The following is a 9,101-nucleotide window of genomic DNA, read 5'->3' on the forward strand; positions in this document are numbered from 1 at the left end:
TGGACGAATTTTTTTTTTATTTTGGGTATTTTCGACCTTTTGAAGCCATTGGTGCAGGTCTTACAGCCATATGAGGTCATTTGCAGATGTTTTGGAGCCGTTGAAGTTCTAGGAGCCACTAGGGCCCAGTATTGGGAGAACTGTATAGGGTTGCAGGTATCCATTGGAGGTGAACTAGTAGTCAATCCTGAAGGATTCAAGTGTTCTGAATCCGTTTTTACCATATATTCCACCTGTAGATGCTTCTATTCAGCTGTATATTCAATTTGAGCATTTAATTAAAACAAGGACAGGCCCAATTGGGAGCCTTGGACCCAACAGACGTAGCCCAGGAGGGGTGAACTGCTTTATCAACTTCTTTTGCATCTGTGGTTGATTTATTTTGCAGAACAAATTCGTTTTAGTGTGTTAAACAGTAAAAGGAAATAATTCTACTATACTTAAATGGGTCATGAACAACTGAAAATTTCATTTGTTTTCTTTTTGCAAGACATGGACATCTTTTAAACATGTATATATCTGAATTGATACCTTGCAAACCATTTACAAGTAGTTTCAAATTCAGATCAAGTTGGTATCAGAGCTATGTTGTTGTTTCTTTGTATCAAAAGCAGTCAAATAAACTATAGACAGAGCCTGAAACGAGCCAGGAAGCCTTCGAAATGCTCTTGTTATACAATTGAAAAGTAGATAAATGCTCTTTCAGTCAATCTCTGGTGTAGTTGTCTTTTGATTGTTTTTGTGCAAAGATCTTCTAACTGTCTTGCAAGTATTGATGCTTACCAGGTAGAAACTTAAAAGAGGGGAAGGATAGTTGACTAGAGAACGAGAGAATCTTCAGTAAAGGAAGGCCAGAGAGCCATCACCTCCACCTTCAATTTCACCCTCAAGAATCTCAGCAGAAGCTTCAAGAATGTCTGCACATGAAGGAGAAATTCCTGCAGACATGGATCCAAAAGAAGAAGAAAGAGTCTTCAGAAAGGCTTTCTTGGACCTCAATGAAATGGTGAGGATATTGTACCAAGAAAGAAATGAGAAATTGGCTGGAGAAGGGTCCAAACATCCACATGAAGGAGAGGGCTCTTCAGGAGGTAAGAAGGATGATGATCATTCCAAGAAAGGACATGGAGGTAATGGTGATCCACCACCCCCATCGTCACCTTCTTCCTCTTCATCCTCGTCTTCTTCTTCTGTGCATAAGCATAGATCCTCTGGAAATATTTCCTTTTTTGAAACTTGATGTAAAATTCGAATTACCTATGTTTAAAAGTGAAGTGAATGCAGAAAAGCTTGACAACTAGATTAGGCAGTTGGAAGTTTACTTGAGGATCCAGAATATGCATGATGATGCCACAAAGATTCAATTGGCTTCTTTGAGAATGGATGGAGCAACATTAGTCTGGTGGGAGGCCAAGACTAAAGAGGAGATCAAGGAATTTGGTAAGGTTACCTTAACATGGCCTGAATTTCTGTTAGCCATTAAAAAACAGTTTTATCCTCTTGCTCACATGCAGAAAGCCATTATGAACTAGCAAAATTTCAGACAACTTAAGGGTCAGAGTGTCCAAGACTACACCCAAGAATTCAGGAGAAGAGCTCTCTTGTTAGGGATAGATTTATAGACCCAAGAAACCTTGCTGAAATACATTGGTGGCTTGCATAGCTACCTTAGACACACCATCTTGATGTTTAACCCTACTAGCCTGGATGAGGTTTGTGTCCAAGCTACCCATTTAGAGGCAAGGGGAAAAAACACATTTGAAGAGGGTAGAAACAAGACCCCCAAGGGGAAAAACAAAGAGAAAACCTCCAAGGGAAAGGGCAAAAAGAATGCATCTGTCAAATAGGAGAGTGAGAAAGTGATCTGTAAACACTCTTCTAAATCAGGCCATGAGGAGAAAAACTGTTGGAAATTACATCCTGAAAAAAGACCTCAATTTAACAAATCCAAAGGGAAACAAAAAACTGCTGCTACTACATCTACACCACAAGATTTAGGGGATGATTCAGGTGATGAAACCAAAATTGCAGCCATGGGTTTGAAAATCTTGAAGGGAAAAGAAATTGAAACTCAAGCCAACACTAGTACCTCAAACTGTCATGTACAAGCTCCTAATGAGGAAGAAAGAATTGAACTGTTTCATGTGAGGGTGATTTCAAAACATACTAAAATTGACACACTTTTTGATAGTGGGTCTCAAGAAAACCTTATATCAGAGGACTTGGTCAAGCAGCTTAAACTTGAGACCGTTCCACATCTGAAGCCATATCCACTTGGATGGATTTTCAAGGATGCAAATTTACAAGTTTAAAGAAAGTGCACATTGCGCTTTGCAATTACTGCACATTTTATTGACACAATTGAACTTGATGTGGTACCTTTTGATATAGCAGGAATTGTTTTGGGAAGTCCTTACTTGTTTGACAGGAAAGCTATCTTTCATCGCCATGAAAATAAATATCATCTTTTCAAAGATGGCAAGGAGTTCATTGTTAGAGCTCATCGCAAGAAGAAAAATATAGCGATGGTGAATGCAGGACAGGTAAAAAGGCTGGTCAATTCAAGTAAGAATTTTGTTCTTCTTATGATTAAGCCCAAGGTTGATGTGAATCATGAGTCATTTGACAATTTTGATCCAAAACTTAAGTCAGAACTGTATGATGTAGTTGATGCATATCATGAGATGTTTCAGGAGCCAACAGGTTTGCCTCCTAAGAGGGAGATTCAACATGAAATCCATTTGCATCCAGATTGTCCTCTTCCAAACATAGGCATGTACCGCATGTCTATTATGGAGAATGTTGAAATAAAGAAGCAAATCAAGGACTTGTTGGACAAGGGTTTCATAAGGCCAAGTACTTCGCCATGTGGGTCACCGATTGTATTGATTCCAAAGAAAGATGGCACTTGGCGTATGTGTGTTGATTTCAGGTCCTTGAACAAGATAACGGTAAAGAATCGTTACCCACTCCCAAGGATAGATGATTTGTTAGACAAGCTGAAAGATGCTCGATATTTCACTAAGTTAGACTTGCGCTGTGGATATCATCAAGTAAGAATTGAAGAAGGTGACATTTGGAAGACAACCTTTAAAACCAAACAAGGACTCTTTGAGTGGCTTGTGATGCCGTTAGGTTTGTGCAATGCACCTGCAACTTTCATGCGGGTAATGGATGATGTCTTGCGTCCTTTTCTTGATGATTTCATTATTGTCTACTTAGATGACATCTTAATTTTCAGCAAGTCTAGAGAAGATCATGTCATGCATGTTAGGAAAGTACTTGATGTTTTGAAGAAGAATCAATTATTTCTTAAAATGTCAAAGTGTGAATTTGGAAAGACTTCTTTGGTTTATTTGGGACACATAGTAGGAGGAGGTGCTTTGAGAATAGATCCTGCTAAAATAGAGGCTATTGTGAATTGGCCTACTCCCAAATCCATAACAGAGGTAAGAAGTTTTTTGGGTGCAGCTCAATATTGGAGGAAGTTTATCTCCAACTTCTCTTCTATAGCAGCTCCTATGCATGCAGTGACAAGTGTGAAGCATGCTTTCCAATGGGGAGGCAAGCAGCAAAAATCTTTCGAATCTTTGAAAGAGAAGATTAGTTTAGCTCCAGTCCTTGCATTACCGGATTTGAGACAGCCATTTGAGATACAAACCGATGCTAGTGATTATGCCATGGGTGCAGTTCTTCTACAGCATGGTAAGCCTATTGCTTTTCATTCTGAAACTTTTAATGGTGCTGTTGTAAATTATCCTACATATGATAAGGAGTTGTATGCGTTGGTACAAAGCGTCAAAAAGTGGAAACACTATTTGATGGGCAAAGAAACTGTTATACATACCGACCATTAGCCCTTACAGTACTTGCAATCACAAAGCGAGTTACAACAGTCACGACACTTCAGATGGATGGGCTTCTTGCAACAGTTCCATTTGGTAATAAGGTACAAGAAAGGTACTTTGAATAAGGTTGTTGATATGCTTTCAAGGCCTATTATTGGTGCTATTACTTTACTTAAGAATGATTCCATTGTACATGATAGTTACATAGAACAATATGCATCTGATGATGACTTTAAAGATGTGTATGCTAACTTGAGTAAAGGGAATCATGTAGAGGAAAATGACTATCACATGCATAACAATTTGCTGTTTCATTTGGGCAAGTTGTGTATACCACAGGGGGAGAGAATAAATGTCATAAGAGAAGCTCATTCTTCTCTTATTGCTGGCCATTTTGGGGTAAGCAAAACAGTTGCACATTTACGGAGGTATTGCTATTGGCCTCGCATGGTAGATTCTGTTTTAAGGTTCATAAGAGGTTGTTCATTATGTGCTACAAGCAAGCCTAGTAATAGGAAGCTTGGCTTGTATACTCCTTTGCCGGTACCTTCTAGACCATGGGAGAGCATCTCTATGGATTTTGTAGGAAGTTTTCCAAAATCTAGAAAGCAGCATGATTATTTATATGTAGTAGTTGATCGTTTCAGCAAAATGTGTATACTTATGCCTTGTAAGAAAACTATAACTGCTGAACAAACTGCTGAATTATTTTTTCATCATGTATGGATTCACTTTGGTTTGCCTACTTCCATTATTAGTGATAGGGATTCCAGATTTGTGGGGAATTTTTGGTCCAACCTATGGGAGATGATGGACACAAAGTTGAAGAAAAGTATTGCTTTCCATCCGCAAATAGATGAACAAACTGAAGTTGTGAACAGAACCATTGTGCACCTCTTGAGAGGATATTGCAGCAAGCATCCCAAGCTTTGGGATGAACATTTGCACTACATACAGCATGCTTACAATCGTGCCAAGCACTCTTCCACAAACACCTCACCGTTTGAAGCTTGTTTTGGTTACTTGCCAAAATCACCTCTTGATTTCATTCTTGAGAAAGATGTCGCCATTGAGGGACATAGTGATATTGACAAAGCTCGTTCATTCATTGAAATAATTCAGCAAATACATCAGCAAATTCAAGAACATCTTGAGAAGAGTCAAGGCAAGTACAAGGAAAGACACGACAAGCATAGAGTCGATCACAAGTTTCAAGAAGGGGATGAGGTATGGTTGTACATTAGTAAGGAAAGGATGCAAGGAGAAGGTAAAAAGCTTAAGCCTATTTGTTATGGTCCATTCAAAATCCTCAAGAAGGTTGGAAATAATGCTTTTCAATTAGATTTGCCTTCCTACATGCAAATGTATTATGTTGTCAATGTGGAGAACTTACGTTTGTATGAACCTCCTTTGATTGTTGATCATGAAAGTGTTTTTCAGCTGCCATCTATAGAAGATTTCTCGCCAGAATTATTAGATGAGCTGAAAGAAGATACAATCCTTGACAGAAGGACACGCACTTCAAGGAGGGGCAGTGTAGATTATGTTCGGGTTGGTTTCAAAGGCAACAAAACGAACAAGGCAAAGTGGATGGAGGTGGACAGAGTGAGGGAGCTGTACCCTCACCTATTTAATAGGTAGTTGAAGGCTTTTGGGGTCCAAAAGCTTCCCAATGGGGAGGCGTGATCAGGTGCTCATGTCCTAAGTGTCGTAAAATGCTAAAAATTTAAAATGCTCAGAACTGGTTCAAAGTTGAACGACTGGGAAAGTGCTCGTCCTCCTGATTCCGGCGCCGCGAACGGTTCGAAAAATAGTCGTCGTATGAGAAAGTTATCGAAAAAGGAATAATTTCTCAATAACATTGAAGTTTTGAATTTTTCAAAAAAGAAAATTTAAAAATAATATTCCACAAAATATTCCTTGGAATATTCTTTTTTGGGCAGCCAATCACAGGTTGCCACGTGGCAGGCTCGGAGGCAGCCACGTGGCCTGGATGACATCAACAAATGTACGTTGAACAATAAATGGCAAGCTGCCACGTGGCAAGCCCGAAGGGCGCCACGTGGCCCAAGGGTGACGTCAGCAAAGCTGAGCGCATGTTTAAAATTTTGTTGGCAGCGAAGAGGTTTGAACACACGGCCTCCTTGCCACAAGCATCAAACCTTACCATTGGGCCACAAAAAGAAGACTTGACATGAAAGTGGTAGAATCTCTTTATGAAGTTTAAACTTCATTTGGGCGGGACCTGAACGGGGCCAGCCCCTAAGGGCCAGCCCCCATGCCATATGACCCAGCCCTGGAACCGTGGGCCTAAACCCTTAACTGCTGGCGCGAAATCCAATGCAAATAACCACCGCCGGAATTTTTGGTCACATGCACATTAATCACAAGTAGTTAGACTGGCGGAAATTTTGGTGGAGTGCCAAATTTGGGCAGACCCGCCATATTTGGCGGGCTTAACTGGCTCCAACTAAAGTTAACTGGAGTTTTTCAAGGGCAACTGGCAGTGGGGAGTAAATGGCCATAACTTTGGCTAGGAAAGGCGGTTTTGGACGATTTTTTTTTTTGATTTTGGGTATTTTCGACCTTCTGAAGCCATTGGTGCAGGTCTTACAGCCATCTAAGGTCATTTGCAGAGGTTTTGGAGCCGTGGAATTTCTAGGAGCCACCAGGGCCCAATATTTGGAGAACTATATAGGGTTGCAGGTATTCATTGGAGGTGAACCAGTAGTCAATCCTAAAGGATTCAAGTTTTCTGAATTCGTTTTTACCATCTATTCCACCTGTAGATGCTTATATTTAGTTATATATTCAATTTGATCATTTAATTAAAACAAGGATAGGCCCATTTGGGAGCCTTGGACTAGCAGACGTAGCCCAAGAGGGGTGAAATTCTTTATCAACTTCTTTTGCATCTGTGGTTGATTTATTTTGCAGAACAAATTCATTTTATTGTGTTAAACAGTAAAAGGAAATAAATCTGCTATACTTAAATGGGTCATGAACAACTGAAAATTTCATTTGTTTTCTTTCTGCAAGACATGGACATCTTTTAAACATGTATATATCTGAATTGAATACCTTGCAAACCATTTACAAGTAGTTTCAAATTTAGATCACCAGGAGGCCCACCGAAAGTAAATGTGAAGCATGTCTGCCATGGATCTATCGCTGTGTCGGCTTTTACGTTAAGAAACAACCATTTACAGCTATTGCCTCCAGAGTTGGTGGGACCAGCCTTATCTTTGTGTGCAGTGGAATATTTTTAAAATTTGATTAACGGTAGCGAAGTCAAACTGTTACAAAGGTGTGAACAATTAGTTATAAGAAAGTTTATAATATAGCCTCGTATAGTTGTTAGGCCTGTAGATGTAATTATTCAGACTTTAATTTTTTCTTTAATTATATTTGACAAACACATCGCAACAATTTGCCCTTCCATTAGTATTTGTAAATATATTTCATTTTTAATTATTATAACTTAATGCAATCTACCAAATTATATTTATATTTTTCTAGATGTACGTCTTATTTTCCATCATTATAATTTAAAGTGATCTAGTAAATTAAATGTGCTTTAATTTAGCATGTTTATAGTGCCTTTGCCGTACAAAAATATTTTTAATTAAGATTACATGTCGCCATTATCACGTCACCCTTATGATCCCCAGAACACGTCACTTGTATGACGTCACCTTTATAATGCCAAGGAGGCCCACTGAAGGTAAAGGCGAATATATGAAATAATAGCAAATGATCTTTTCGAAGAATAAGTTCGCGCTGAAAGGCTTCCCACCAAACGTCTCGCGTTCGATTCCTACGCGTCTACAACATGGATGACACGCGGCCGACTCCTGAAGCAGGTACCCCCCTGGGCTGAAACACAACCCATTCATTATGTTTTTACTGAATTTCCATTAGAAGAATTTATGTTTCTTGCTATTTTCATTTAAATATTGCCGATTAAAGTGTGAGTTCTATAGAGAGTTGTGTTTAGGGTCCATTACAGCTCACAGATGAATTTAAGTTGAGCTTAAAAACCCTCGATGTGATTATTTGCAATGAAAGGAGGACTTCCAAATCACACGAAGTACTGTAAATCTTGCGAACTTATAAATTTGGATTAAAAAATATTAGTACTAACAGGTCTATTAGTGAGCATATTTTTCATAGTCACTCAGCCATGATTATAATAAGTTATTCATCTAGCCACCAGGGGTTGTTAAGCCAGGAGTAGAGGCTTCCATTAGGCAGGAGGATTTGATTGATTGATATCAAACTTTAGGGATCTAATCTGCCTATATAGTTAATAAGACTTTTGTAATGACGCGTAGAATGTATTAATAAGATTTTACATTAATTTTCTAATAATTAATCTCAGTAAGGATTGATCAAAAAATTAATGTGATTTATCTAGAAACGTTTTGTTTAATAAAATTCCACATTTAAAAATAAGTACCGTACACAAAATGGATCTCAGAGTTGTACATGTTTATTATTCATCATCTTTCGCATAGTGGCTAAGCCATGATTATAATAAGTTATTCATCTTGCCACTAGGGGTTAAGCCATTCTTATGTAACTTATTCAACTTTCACAGTCCTTTTTAGGCCAAGGCAGGAGCAAAAACTTCCATTATGGAGGGGGCTTTCATTATTTGATGTCTCTAACTGCAGTAGTTTTATCTGCTGAGATAGTTATCAGAGCTTTGTAAGGACGCATAGTATTTTTATCTGCTGAGATAGTTACCAGAGATTTGTAAGGACGCATAGAATATGTGCTAATAAGATTTCACATTTTAAAATGGTAGTAGGTGGAATTGCCTGGAAAGTTATGGAAATTCTAGTTATATCTAGAGAGAATCTGGCAAGGGTTTTTGTAAATCTAAGTTATAGTTGTTAAACTTTAAAATTTTAAGTGTTCTAGATGTTTTTGATGGTGCTGAATCTATTTCCACCAGCAAAAGCATGATTTAAACAATGCCTTTACAAGATTTTTTGAAATTTTTTTACCTGGATTCCGGCAATTTTTGACCATCCTAACAATTCCTCTGACTCTATAAACCACTCCTTTAACATGAGCACCATATGAAATGGATAAAGATGTTAAACTCCCTCTCCCAACGGTTGTTAATTTCTGGAAACCAACTGCAGTCATTTCCTTAAATTACGGAAATCAACTGCAGTTAATTAATTTTTGTTGGGAGCTTCTAGAGTGGTCCATTACTCCCTCTGCGATTCTCTACCATGATTT

This window comes from Pinus tabuliformis, chromosome 9 (assembly GCF_031772625.1).
Source record: "Pinus tabuliformis cultivar Carrire ecotype Pingquan chromosome 9, CPIR1, whole genome shotgun sequence".
Lineage (NCBI taxonomy): Eukaryota > Viridiplantae > Streptophyta > Pinopsida > Pinales > Pinaceae > Pinus > Pinus tabuliformis.